At 36.4% G+C, this 12,243-nt stretch overlaps 1 long non-coding RNA gene across 1 annotated transcript in view; it reads right to left on the reverse strand.

The window, feature by feature from the left end:
• The window catches only part of LOC116490470, a 97,599-nt gene extending 94,868 nt beyond the window's left edge, over positions 1-2,731 (reverse strand). Inside the window, exon 1 of the long non-coding RNA XR_004253384.1 lies at positions 1,539-2,731. This is a non-coding gene — a long non-coding RNA (uncharacterized LOC116490470). The remainder of the gene's footprint in view (positions 1-1,538) is intronic.
• Between the last annotated feature and the right edge of the window lie 9,512 nt (positions 2,732-12,243).

Consider the following 12,243-nt stretch of genomic DNA (forward strand, 5'->3'; position numbering starts at 1 on the left):
CTGAAAATAGCTAAACTGTTATAAAAAATAAGATTAATTATATATAAGGCTAAATTTCCAAAGGCAGATGTAGGAAAAATAAGGCACAGAGCTAATATGTTAGAGGTCCCAAAAAAACTAATAGTAGATTCAGAAATGGTTACAGAGATTCAGATAAACATTGATCACCCCAGAATTTCATAATAATACTCTGAAGAAAAAGATAAAGGAAAGGCCAGAGGTGGCACAGGTGAGATATACAGAAGAAAAATAACAGATACACAACAAAAAAATGTGAGAGAGAGAGAAAAGGATTAAGGAACTAATTACTTAAACTAATGACAAGCCAACCATAAGGAGATACCAGAAATGTGAGATTGTTGTCAGTAACAATTTGACCCTAAGACAGGCTTTAAGCAAGATGATCCTGTAATGAAGCGTTCAGTTTTCTGAAACAAAGCTGCTTCTGCTTACATTGCGTGGATCTGTCTTACCACACAAGTAATGTGGTCAGGATTACTAGCAGACATTCAGGATACTTGTGAAATGTAATTCCTTTTTAATGAGAAGTCATAGTAAGTCTTCCTTAAATTATAACTTTTTTTTTTTTTTTTTCAGTAAAATCAGTTCTGGATTAACAATTCCACTGGAATTAACAAACAACATTTTACTAAACAAGAAACTTTTTCTTATTATTCTTAAGGAGCTGATCTGGATTTTAATGAAAAACAAAATACTTCATCAGAACTGTTGGCAATGCATTCAGTTCAGATATTATATAAATATATAAAATATATATATAAAATGGGACAAGGAGAAATCCAGAGATTGGTGAGGCCCTGACACAGGCTGCCCAGAGAAGCTGTGGATGCCCCATCCCTGGAGGTGCTGGATGGGGCTTTGGACAACCTGGTCTGGTGGGAGGTGTCTCTGCCCATGGTAGAAATGTTGGAACTGGGTGATCTTTAAGGTCTCTTCCAACCCAAGCCATTCTGTAATTCTATGAATCTATGATTTGTACCAAATGCACTGACAAACTTTCAGTTCTAATATTTTTCAGTATCAGTGTCCAGTCACAATTTCCTAAGATACAAGAAATAATATTTTTACAGGATTCATTTCTATTTTTGGTATTTATTACTTAAATTTAGACTGAATAAGTACCACAATAAATTTTTAACATTTTTTAAACGACCTGTCAGTTCCATTGATGATCAAAATTTCAGCTTGTAAGCATCTGTTGTACTAGTTTGAGTGCAATTGCCTATGAAACACCTTTTGAATGAGAAATATTTGCCTATTTTGTATAACTACTACTAGAACCGTCATTTATCTTTGAAGACACAGTTTCTGAGATTTGCATGTAAGACATAATAAAAGCATTTAATCTTACTAAAAATGAGTGGAATTTTTTGAGTACCTCATTTTTGTAAATTTAATTGATGGGTTGTTTGTATTCCTCTCTAAAGAAGCTCATAAATCTCAGCAAGGACATACATAATACTAAAAGAAAATACCCACAGCTTTGGAGTGTTTTAAATTTGTAAAATATGACTCACCTGTGGAAGTGGTATGTTGCTTCTCATACTAAGGAGTCAGGCACCTAAAAATTGCAAGCAACCCTGGTGTTTTTTAGAAAGAGTTTTCCTGTGTTCCCTTTCAGTCCATTGGATCTGGAAGAAGCAGGCATCACAAGCTCTTCTGCTGGTCTGACAGATTTTCCATAAATCCACTTCAGAAGTCCCCTAAAGCTAGACTGTCACTCCAAGACAATGAAGAAGAAACCATGGAGTCAGGCCCTGGATGAGTGTTGTGGATAACACCAGTGACCTCCTCAAAACGCAGGAACCTGCAAAGAGCAGAGGCACCCCCCACATTATTTGAAGGAAACAGATGTGAAGGATGATCTCAGAGACTTGATCACTTTGCACATAGTGGATGTGGTCACCATATCTGGTTAGCCACTGACTAGGCTTCACACTGTGATAGATAGATGCTCTCTTGATCTCAGAACCACGGAAAAGCCTAGATTGGGATAGACATACAGAAATCATTTGGTCCACTCTTCTGTTGAAAGTGGGACTTCAGATTAGGTTCTCCAGGGTTCTGGGAAGCTAAGTCTTCATTACTTCCTGTGAGAGACAGTTCACAACTTCTCTGGGCAACCTATTGAAATGCCTTGCTGATGAGGACAGAAAAGAGAACCTCTGTCTTGTCTGTAAATACATTCCAGTATTGCAAGACTGTGATTACATTTCCTCTGAGCATTCTTTTCTCTAAGTTGAACAAAATGAAGACATTCAACCTTTCTTCACATTTCAAGTTCTCTGTCCTTGTAACCATCTTGGTAGTTCCCTGCTAGATCCTTCACAATTTTTCAATCTCTCTCTTTAAGTGTGGACACTAAATCTGGACACAATGCTCCATATGTGGCCTAACAAGTGGTGCTGGTTATACTTTTATTGATGCAGCCCTAGGCCGTGGACAGGTGCTCCAGCAATTTCATGACACAACATAGGCAGAACATAGGCAATGTCTGTCATCCCAAATATCGCAAGTGGTTCTACCACTGAACTTCCCCTCTGGGCCCAGGCTGGCTGACCACAGGCAAGAAAGTTGGTTGCAGCAGGAAGGATTCCCAGACAGACATTCTGCCTGGTTCTCTTTAACAATTGGAAGGTCCAGGGGAACAGGCATCTGTTCATTTAAGCTGTCTTCCCAGCAGAGTGACACAATCTTCAGATCTAATGATCCTAAGCCAAATTACTGCACTCTGCCTAAAATAATTGAAAGGGAAACATTTATCAATTTGTAAAACATCCCATGGGTAAACAAAAGACAGCAACACACCTTCTTATAATATTCACTCTTTACTAGGTTACTATAAACAAATAAAGAATATCAGCCTGACAATTAAAAATGCATATAACTGTGTTTACATGTATAAAATTGCCAGAAAAAATACCTTGGCATTCCCAGTCTGGCTTATTCCTTGCTTGGTCTATGAAAAGCACTTCTCTTTTTGGTCTTTTTGGCTATTCAGGTTGTTTTTAACAAGGTGTTTACATTATTTCCAGCCTGAAGTGTGCAAGAGAAAAGGAAGTCAACTTTGAAAACAGAAAATGCTTGTGCTGAGAACATTAAACAAATCATTTCTTGTTTACAGTAAATAATGTTCTCCTTGTCCATGTTTATAGTTCCTTCATCTCTACTGGTAAGTTGCTCTATATGATTTTTAACTTTCAGTTTTGTAGGCAATCCACAAAGAAAGATTATATCAATAAATCTATCCACAGTATATTGAAAGATTTACCTGGGGTTTGAATAACACAAATTCTTAACCTCAGAGGGGAAGGCTTTCATCCTTCAAGAACTACAGTCTTGAATCACTTGTAACAATAAGCAATAAAATTGTGCTAATTTCACCCATTTGCACAGTGCGTTGTGGGAGACCACAATATCTCACTCCCAAACAAGTATTAGTGCTCCCATGGTAGTCTTAACTAATTGTTACTCCCACTAGATTAGTTCATTACTAGTTCATGTCATTCACTATATTAGTTAGTAACGTACAAAATGGAATGGGAGCAGCAGGGAAGGTATAGACCTAGAGCAGAATTCAACAGAGAATCAAAATCAGAAGATAATCACAACTGGAATTTCTAGTAATCTCTTAGACTAGCACATATCTCTTCTCAGCCTAGTAACATGGAGAAAAGAAGCCCCTTCACATGAATCAGCACAGTTGTATGTACAATTTTATCCTTGGAATATGCAATCCTTTCAATTTCAGTACATCCTGAAGCAGATGGAAGGTCTCCTGATGAGATTTTTCCTTCCTCTTCATAGGAGTCCCTCACATCAAAATAGAGTTGCTTCTTTCCTGTCACTCATTGTTCCATTCCTGCAGGGTTAGAAGATCATTTTGCCTACCAGGGCTTCTCTTTAATTAAATATATCCTTTTAAGACACAGCTCTGCAGCATCTTCACAAGGGCTAGATTGGGTGGGGTTTGATCAGACATGATTGATTTTAAAGAATTCTTTCCCTTTCAGAAGAGCACTACAGCATGTAAAATGCATTTTCAAGCAACTGCAGAATTTGTGATTATTAAAGCTCCATTGACTTATATAAGTGGCAGTTTTATTTTGCTGACATTCAGACAAAAAATTAAGTCATTTATTGTACTTTGACAGGAGGAACCCAAGGCTGCCACTGAAAGTTTTGGACTTAAAAAATTAAAAAAAAAAAAAAAAAAGATCTGGAACTGTAAATCTAATAAAAGCACTATAGATAAGAGATGTCCTTTTAAGTATTCACTCAATCTTTACCTTTAATAACTGTGTCAAAATCTGCATTCCATTACTTCATAACCATGTCTTTTTCTACAAGTAATTAAAAGATTTCCTTTTAAATTATTTAACATTAAATGAAAGTCACTTCTGTTTGTTCCCTGGTTTGCATTTTTCTGAATTTTAGTGACTAGTTTTAAAAACAGCCTTCTCAATTGCAGGAGTAGGTCAAGCAGAACATTAGCATCTAATGCAAGAGACTGACTTTTGATGACTTTACTGGAGCTTCTCTGAGTAGTTGGTCAAACTATTGCCAACTTATTCATGTATTTAAAAGTTTGTCTTTTTTTGCTGGAGTTTTATAATGTTTAATCAGTTTAAATTCTACTTTATTCGTGGCATACTCAAGAGATCTCTCACATTCCAAGAAATATGCTTTTAAATTTTGTACCTGTAAAAAATCCCAAACCAAAACAAAAGTCAGATAACTTTGGTTGTGGATGGAAATATTTTGTGAAGCTCCATTATTTAGTTAGGAAATTTAATCAGAAATAGATTGTATGGTTTAATATCTTGTGTAATAAATGGTATATACCCTTTTTTAAAATGTACAGATTCACCTCTGTTGTATCAGGTTTTATCATAAAAGTGGCTTGAAAATGCTGAAGCTAACAACCTAATCGTGTGTCTGGAACAGTGTATGCTAGCTTTGTAGTATGTCCTCACAATAAAAACTGCCTTGAAAATGAAATATATTTTTGTCCTTTGTTGAAAACACTTATCTGTCATGTAAGGAATCTGCACAGGATTTAACATTTAAAATAATGACATCTAATATTTGACAGAGCTCTCATCAGTCATTATGAAGCACATTGCCAGACACATCTGAAAAGCAGGATGCTGTTACAGAAATAATAGATGTTATCAAGATAAAATGATAAAATAAAATTTTAAAAAGTAAAAAAAATTTAAAAAATAAAAAATAAAAATAGTCTGATTCCATTAGTTTCTAGGAATAATCTTCAATGCAATAAAAAAGAGGAGCCAGCAGAAAAGTAATGGTGAAAGAGCAAAATGCAGATGGGTGTCATATAGGACAAAGATAATTCTTCATTTATTGGCTTTTACAAGCAGTATAAAGCTATAAAGCTAAATACTACTTTCGGAGTTCAGTCTGAAAGACAAATAAAATTGGCTATTTTGAATTAAATATATAATTCTGGTATCCTTAGCGATTGCTTTGAATTTTGATTTTGAAACACAACTGTGTCTCAAAAAGGTTGGGGAGGATGTAGGGAAATTATGGGACATCAGTGGTACCAGAACAAATCATTTCAATGACCTACACAATACCCTGAAATAATTTTAACCACCAAACAAACAGAAGGCAGTACTTGAATAAGACTGTAACCTCTTCTATTTATAATTACTCCACATACAGATGCAGGTATTTCCTTCTGACAATCTGAGAGTCACTTCTCAGTGTGCTCCTGTCCCTGCCCTCAATCCCTTCAGGATTATGGTTTTTTTTTCAATTTATTTCTCTCAGGCAAGTGCAAAGAAAAGGCCAATATTCTTGTCTCACTGTAGCAAATCATCTACTTGCTTTCAGTCCTTATTAATGTCTTGGTGAAAATCAAAGTGTCATCCCTACAAGATAATGAGAACATACATAAAATATTCTCACAGAAACTAACGTTCTGGATACATGTAAGGAAGGGAGTATAGAGAAAAGATTGATAAGAGCCCCATTCTGAAGTAGTCAGCCATTCAAGACCAAATTCTTGCACAGGACGTACCCAGACTGGGCTACCATGGGAATTTGAAGATTCAAGCACTTCACAGTGGCACTTGCAGTGTGCAGAACTGTGCCCCAAACGCACTAGCTCTTTCTGAATTCCCAGTAAAACTGAATGTGGAAAATACCTTTATCACACTTCTAACTTATTGCAAATTGCATTTTACTGAACAACAGTTGCAAAATAGAGAAGGTCAACCATACCATTTCAATTTCCTATTTAGAAAATAAATGTATCTCAGTGAAACAGAATACAAAGGTAAGCATGATGATCCATAAAAATGATTTCAATGCAAGTTATTGTGCATTTGATACAAATTTGGAAGGTTCCTTAATCAATGCAGGGCAAAGCCACTACAAAGATTTCCTGTATTAACATTATACACAATCTCTTAGCTCAACATTTAAGGTTTGGGGTGTTTTTTTGTTTTGTTTTGTTTTGTTTTTGTTTTTCCAGTTTGTTTGTTTTTAGAAGATCCAGATGTGCATATGTCTGCAGGGACAAAAAGAGGGGAAAATGCAATCTATGACCTTTTCTGATCCCAGGAAATCACAATAAAAAAGAACGTTAAGAAAACTGTGTATGTGTCTGGATTATTTCAAAATGTAATTAAGCAAGCTTGAATCTCATGGGATGTCTTTTCAAATCCCTGTAAAAATTTAATGAAAGGCTTTAGCAGATACAGTTAAAAACAACCAACAGCTAAAGTAAACAGCGTTTTGACTCTGTTCATAATGCACATCAATCTCATAAATTAGAATAGAGAAATAATGTATTACTTATTAACTTAGGAAAACTATAGTCATGACTTACTGTAAGTTTTACATAAGGATTCATTTAACATGTTGTTCTTAGCTTCCTGAAATTGTCACTAAGTTGTTTTTTTTTTTTTCTCTAGCTTAAGACAAGATAGTAAGGTGGCAGAACTGAAAATAGGTACAATATTAAATTCATTAACTGTTACAGATATACTCCCCTTTCTGATATTTCAGAAATGTATTTTATGGGGCACATTAAATGGGGAATTGAAGGGATATTTTAGGGCACTTACTGGTATTAACATAACTTTATATTTGTAGAGAAAAAAATAATAAATTAGCTAGTACAATTATATAGTTATTACTCATAGTTGATAGAATTATTTATAGACATGGTCCATTAATCAAACAACTTGAAATATTTTGTCAAGAAGGAAAACAATGCACCAGAAGCTATATCGTATGAATACCTCACACTGAGCTACAGTCGCCAAATTTTCATTCCAATGAATCACAAGTTTATGATTCAGAGGCAGAATGTGTCCACTGGTGCTGATAAATACAAATTAGAAACACAGGAGAGACACTTTCTGTACCAGCAAACTAATTCTTTTCAGAAGACAGCACTTTTTCAGACTATTACTGGTTCCTGGCACATCTAACTGCAGTTAGAAGGAAGAAGGGAGTGCTTTGGAGCATTTATGCTCCAAAGGATTCCCAGAGTCCCAGACTAGGCATGACTAATCTGCTCAAGACTCAAGATGGCCTTCAAGATAAGCCCGGTTTAGTGCTGGACCAGCAAGAGCAACCAGGTTCAGAGCAGCAGGGTCAAGGTTTAATTTAGCATGTGTATAGATGACAGTAAAAGCCCTTGTGTAATAAGCAACTTTTGTCCCAAAATTCACAATGAACTCAACACAAGCCAGTCTGCTGATGCTGATGTTTCCTCTGCCTTACATGCTGTTTTCATAGAAAAATGTGTGGCATCTGTCCAAATCCTGCTTATGTCCAAAATGGTGTTAATAACTTGTGTCTTTTTTCTAATAATTTTGAATCACTAATCAAAATAAATCATTCATCACTTTCAAAGTCAAGATGTTGGAGATAGTGCAGGATGCTAAGGATTGAAAACCTTATATTACTTATTCAGACATCTTGAAAATTTCTACTTCAATATTCTGAGGATCAGTAGAGAAAAAGGTGCTAGTGTCTAGGGAAAACACAAGAGTAGGCAAATGTGCTATTAACTTCTCTGTTCTGCCTGGACAGATGTGCTGATGGGCATGAGTGACTTTCTAGTAGTAGAGATGGTACATTTGCTTACATCTGTTGGGGATATGTGGCTACAAAATCTAATTCCAGGTGAAACCTAATGGCCATTACATACAACAGTCCTAATTTGTGAAACTATATTATTTACCCCATTAAAAATTTTGAAATCATTTGTTTGCCTTGTAGAGTTCAACCAGCTTTGAGGAAAATGCATAGAAGCTAGCAGAAAAAAAATCCAGCATACATATTGCAAATCAACTAGTTGGGGTGGCTTATGAACAAGAATAACAACTGGACAGTTGCACTTTCCTTTATTATTATTATGAGATAATGGTGTATTCTTCTGAAACTTGCATTCTCTTTCTGTTAGAACTCTGATGAAAAAAAAAGCATTAGAATAAAGAGCTGCTGGCAATCAGCTTACTACAGTATCTTGTATTACAATTCAAATGGGATAGTGTATAGAAAAAACCGCAATAACTTTATGTGAGGAACCCAAATTCATGTGGTTCTACTGGCTCCACTCCATGTTTCTGACTTTACCCCAGGGAATATAAGGAGCAGCTGCTTGAGGAATGAAAGCTTCTCTGACAGACACAAGCCCCCACCAGTCAGAAGCCTCCTCATCTCTGCTGGATCCTGATACAAACAGTTGCTGCCAGCTGTAGTTGTTGGTAGGAGAAGACTGTCACAAAAAGACACAGGTGCTGGTGTGACTCCTATTCAGAAGAATGTGTAGAGGCAAGGAGAACGCGTCCCTGTCCCAGGGAGACAGAAGCAACATCTAGATTTGGTTTTCACTGTGCGAGATTCAATCACCGTCATCTACATGGTTACATATTAAAGTTTAGTTTGAAAAGAACTTTGGAAGTGTCTCTCATAGCTATAATTCAGATTCCAGTATTGTGCCAGGCATCTTGCAGAAAAATGATGAACTCTAGTGAGGACACCAACTTTAAAAAACTATTCTGTACCATCCTTTATTCTGTATTTCCAGGAGCGAGACTAAACTAGTTTTAATAATAATTTATTCACGTGGCTCTCATCTGTTAGAAAATTTTATTAAAAATTTGCAATATGTTTTCTTTTTTAAGAGAAATTGTTATTGATCTTTGCTTAAGTTTGCACTGCAGGCAAAAGAGGCCTTTAACACCCATAAACTATAACTGTAGTAATTACAATATAATTAATATTAATTGCCTTGCACCCAAATATCAGTATACTAAAATAGTGTAACAGTATGTATTTTCCAGTACTGTGATGGCATAACTGTAAATAAGATATAAACACTTGTTATAAATACATGAGCACTGTGACCACCAAACAGGCAAAGACAGGTGAATGTGGACCTAAAGCTGTCATACAAGATAAGCACAAGGGACTGTACATAGCCAGGACAACCTCCTTACTACATAAGCAGGATGACCAGCAAAGCCAAAAACAAGATAACAAGCATTGAGGTACCCATTTGGGAAGGGAGGGAGCAATACCATAAAAATACTATACATAGTTATGGAAAATTAAAGAAGAAAGAAGTCAAGCACACCTTGGTTCTGATTTCTGTCAAAGAGCTCTCAAGAGTGATCACACCTTGATTTCAGAGACTGAGAACCACCAAGGATTTTACAATCGGTCCTAACTGTATGGCATCAGCTCTGTAGTATTGTATTCTTAAGGCTAATAGGTGTTATAAAGCAACAATTATGTTTGATTAAGAAGATGAATTTATCAAGTGTGTTGTTAATGACTGAATTTGCTAAGGACAATCTTCCAAACACTCATGTTCACCAATCTGTAATTCCCTATACACAAACACTCACCTGCAACAACATTATAATAGAGGTGCATTAGGTGAGATTATAGAAGACACTTGCTAGCCTTCAGTAAACCACATAAGTGCAAATCAAGCTGTAAATAGCATGATTAGTCCCACTAAATGCTTGTATTTCTTTCTCATTTGTAAGCGCTCTGTTCTATAGACAAGTTGGACATCGGCACTCAATAAAACAAGAGCTGGGGGATGGGTAGGCACAGATCCAGTCCCTAACCATGGCCTGAAATATTTCTCAGTCTACAGTAGCTGCAAAATACCAAAATGACAATTGTGCGAGAAAGCTGAAAGCATAGTTGTGTTCTAAGAACTTAGGGCAGAGAAAATAAAAGATGTTATTTTGATTTCTATTTTTTGCTTCTTTGCTTTTTTTGGAAATTCTCCCAGGACATTTCGGGTTGGTCTCTTTAAACTTCCTCAGTTGGTCTATGGGGATTTCTAAAATCCAAGCTACAAATGAAGATTTGTATTTTATGATCACATCTAACGCTGGGAAGCGCTAATAAAGGAAAATTTGATGTGCTTGTATTAGTCAGAATCACATAATTTACAGAGGCAGGCATGGCAATTCTGGTGGGCAGAGAAACAGTATATTCTCTGTAGAAAGTACATAGATTTAAACATTGAACCCTTCTCACAACTTTTAATATCACTAGGCAGAGGCCTGACTTTGTGATTTGAGGGCTAAGCAGCAAACCCCCAAAATCTGTTCATTCCTACTTATTTCCTAATGCTGCATTTAAACAGAGTATGCTAAACTGGTAAGAAACCACACAAAATCATTTAGTTTATTGTTGGCTGGCCATGAGAAACTGTATAAGTGACTGGATTTTAAAAGTAGTCATTAGTTTCACCAAAATGCTGCAGCTTAACATTCTGTTCCTGGGAAAATGGGAAAACAGGCACTCTAGGACTGAAAAAAAAAAAAAAAAATGCTTTCTATGTACTTCTACAGCATTCTTTCAACTGTCATCTTGGCCATTTAATTCTTTCTTCATCTGTTTGTGTGTCCACTGTCTTTTCTTACTTGTAGATTACGAACTTTGTAACACAGGGCTAGTCACTCTGTGGCGTGTGCTCCCTGTGGGACAATGGATGTGGGGCCTGAGAACAGAGTTCCTAAACACCACAGTGCCATGAAATCCCACTGACCGTAAGTAGCTAAACTGCGTCTCGTTGACGAACACCCTATAGCAACTGGGCTTTTAGTGAGCAACAGAACAGTTAAACTGAAGACTACAGCTCATCTTCAGTGTATTGCTCTGGGCTTTGTTTTAGAAGTTGGGTTGGGTTCCACTGTTTTAATGAAGCAGAGCAACTGCATACAAGTTCTAGCAGCTTTGCTTTTACTGAAAATACAGACAGAGTAGCCATGTTGTATTGTGCGGTTCCCCATGAAAAAAGCACTTATTTCAGCTGCTTCCTGAAACAGATTTACAGACTAGCATCAAGTATCCTACAATTGGAGCATTAGGCAGGAAGGAAAAAGCTCTTTCCTTTCTGCATGGTAATTAAAAGTTAAGGTCTTCGGAGCCAGCCCAGCCTTTTCTGTGTGTTTTCTACAATGCCAAGCACAATGAGCCCCCCAGTCTTCAGTTAAAGTGCCTATGCTCCATCACAACAGGAATGAATATATATTGAATGTATTCAATAGACATTCATTCATCAAATAGCTTAGGGTAATGTTTCTGTTCCCTAAAGAAGGAGGTGGCTTGAAAGGAAGTCACTCAGGCTGTAAACAGGAGTTTATCATATCCCACTTCCTTCTGAATTGTGTAATCATTTTGCTTTTTATGGCTACCTGATTTATGGTACCATACAAAGCTCAGCTGTGAACTAAAACTGAATCTCAGGAGCAGCAGAGGCTCCTTTCCTAGATTTTAACTCCATTTTCATTAATGGCTCTGAGCATGCATATAGAAAACATTGGAAAACAAAACAAAACAAAATAAGAACAAACAAACAAAAAACTGTTCTATAGATGTAATAAAGATAATAACAGCACTCAAGTATGCTTTCAGGAGAAAGACATTGAATTCCCACATTCTGAGGGTGTGCCTTCGCAATGAAACAGGAACACACCAGAGAAGGAGCACCTCTAATCCTTTTCTCACTCAAATTCTATGGTAGGAAGGAAGATATGGCTTGTGCCAGTGTATCTAACATCTGAACTTTAAACTCACACCGACGTTAAGGCACCTCTAGCCTGATCATCTGTATTTGTGTCAGATAATAAGAACAGATGGTGATATTTGATACAAAATATTCAGCTAACTTAGCAAAGAGTTAGGTATACATGTACATTTTCATAA

This window comes from Aythya fuligula, chromosome 6 (assembly GCF_009819795.1).
Source record: "Aythya fuligula isolate bAytFul2 chromosome 6, bAytFul2.pri, whole genome shotgun sequence".
Taxonomy (NCBI): Eukaryota; Metazoa; Chordata; class Aves; order Anseriformes; family Anatidae; genus Aythya; species Aythya fuligula.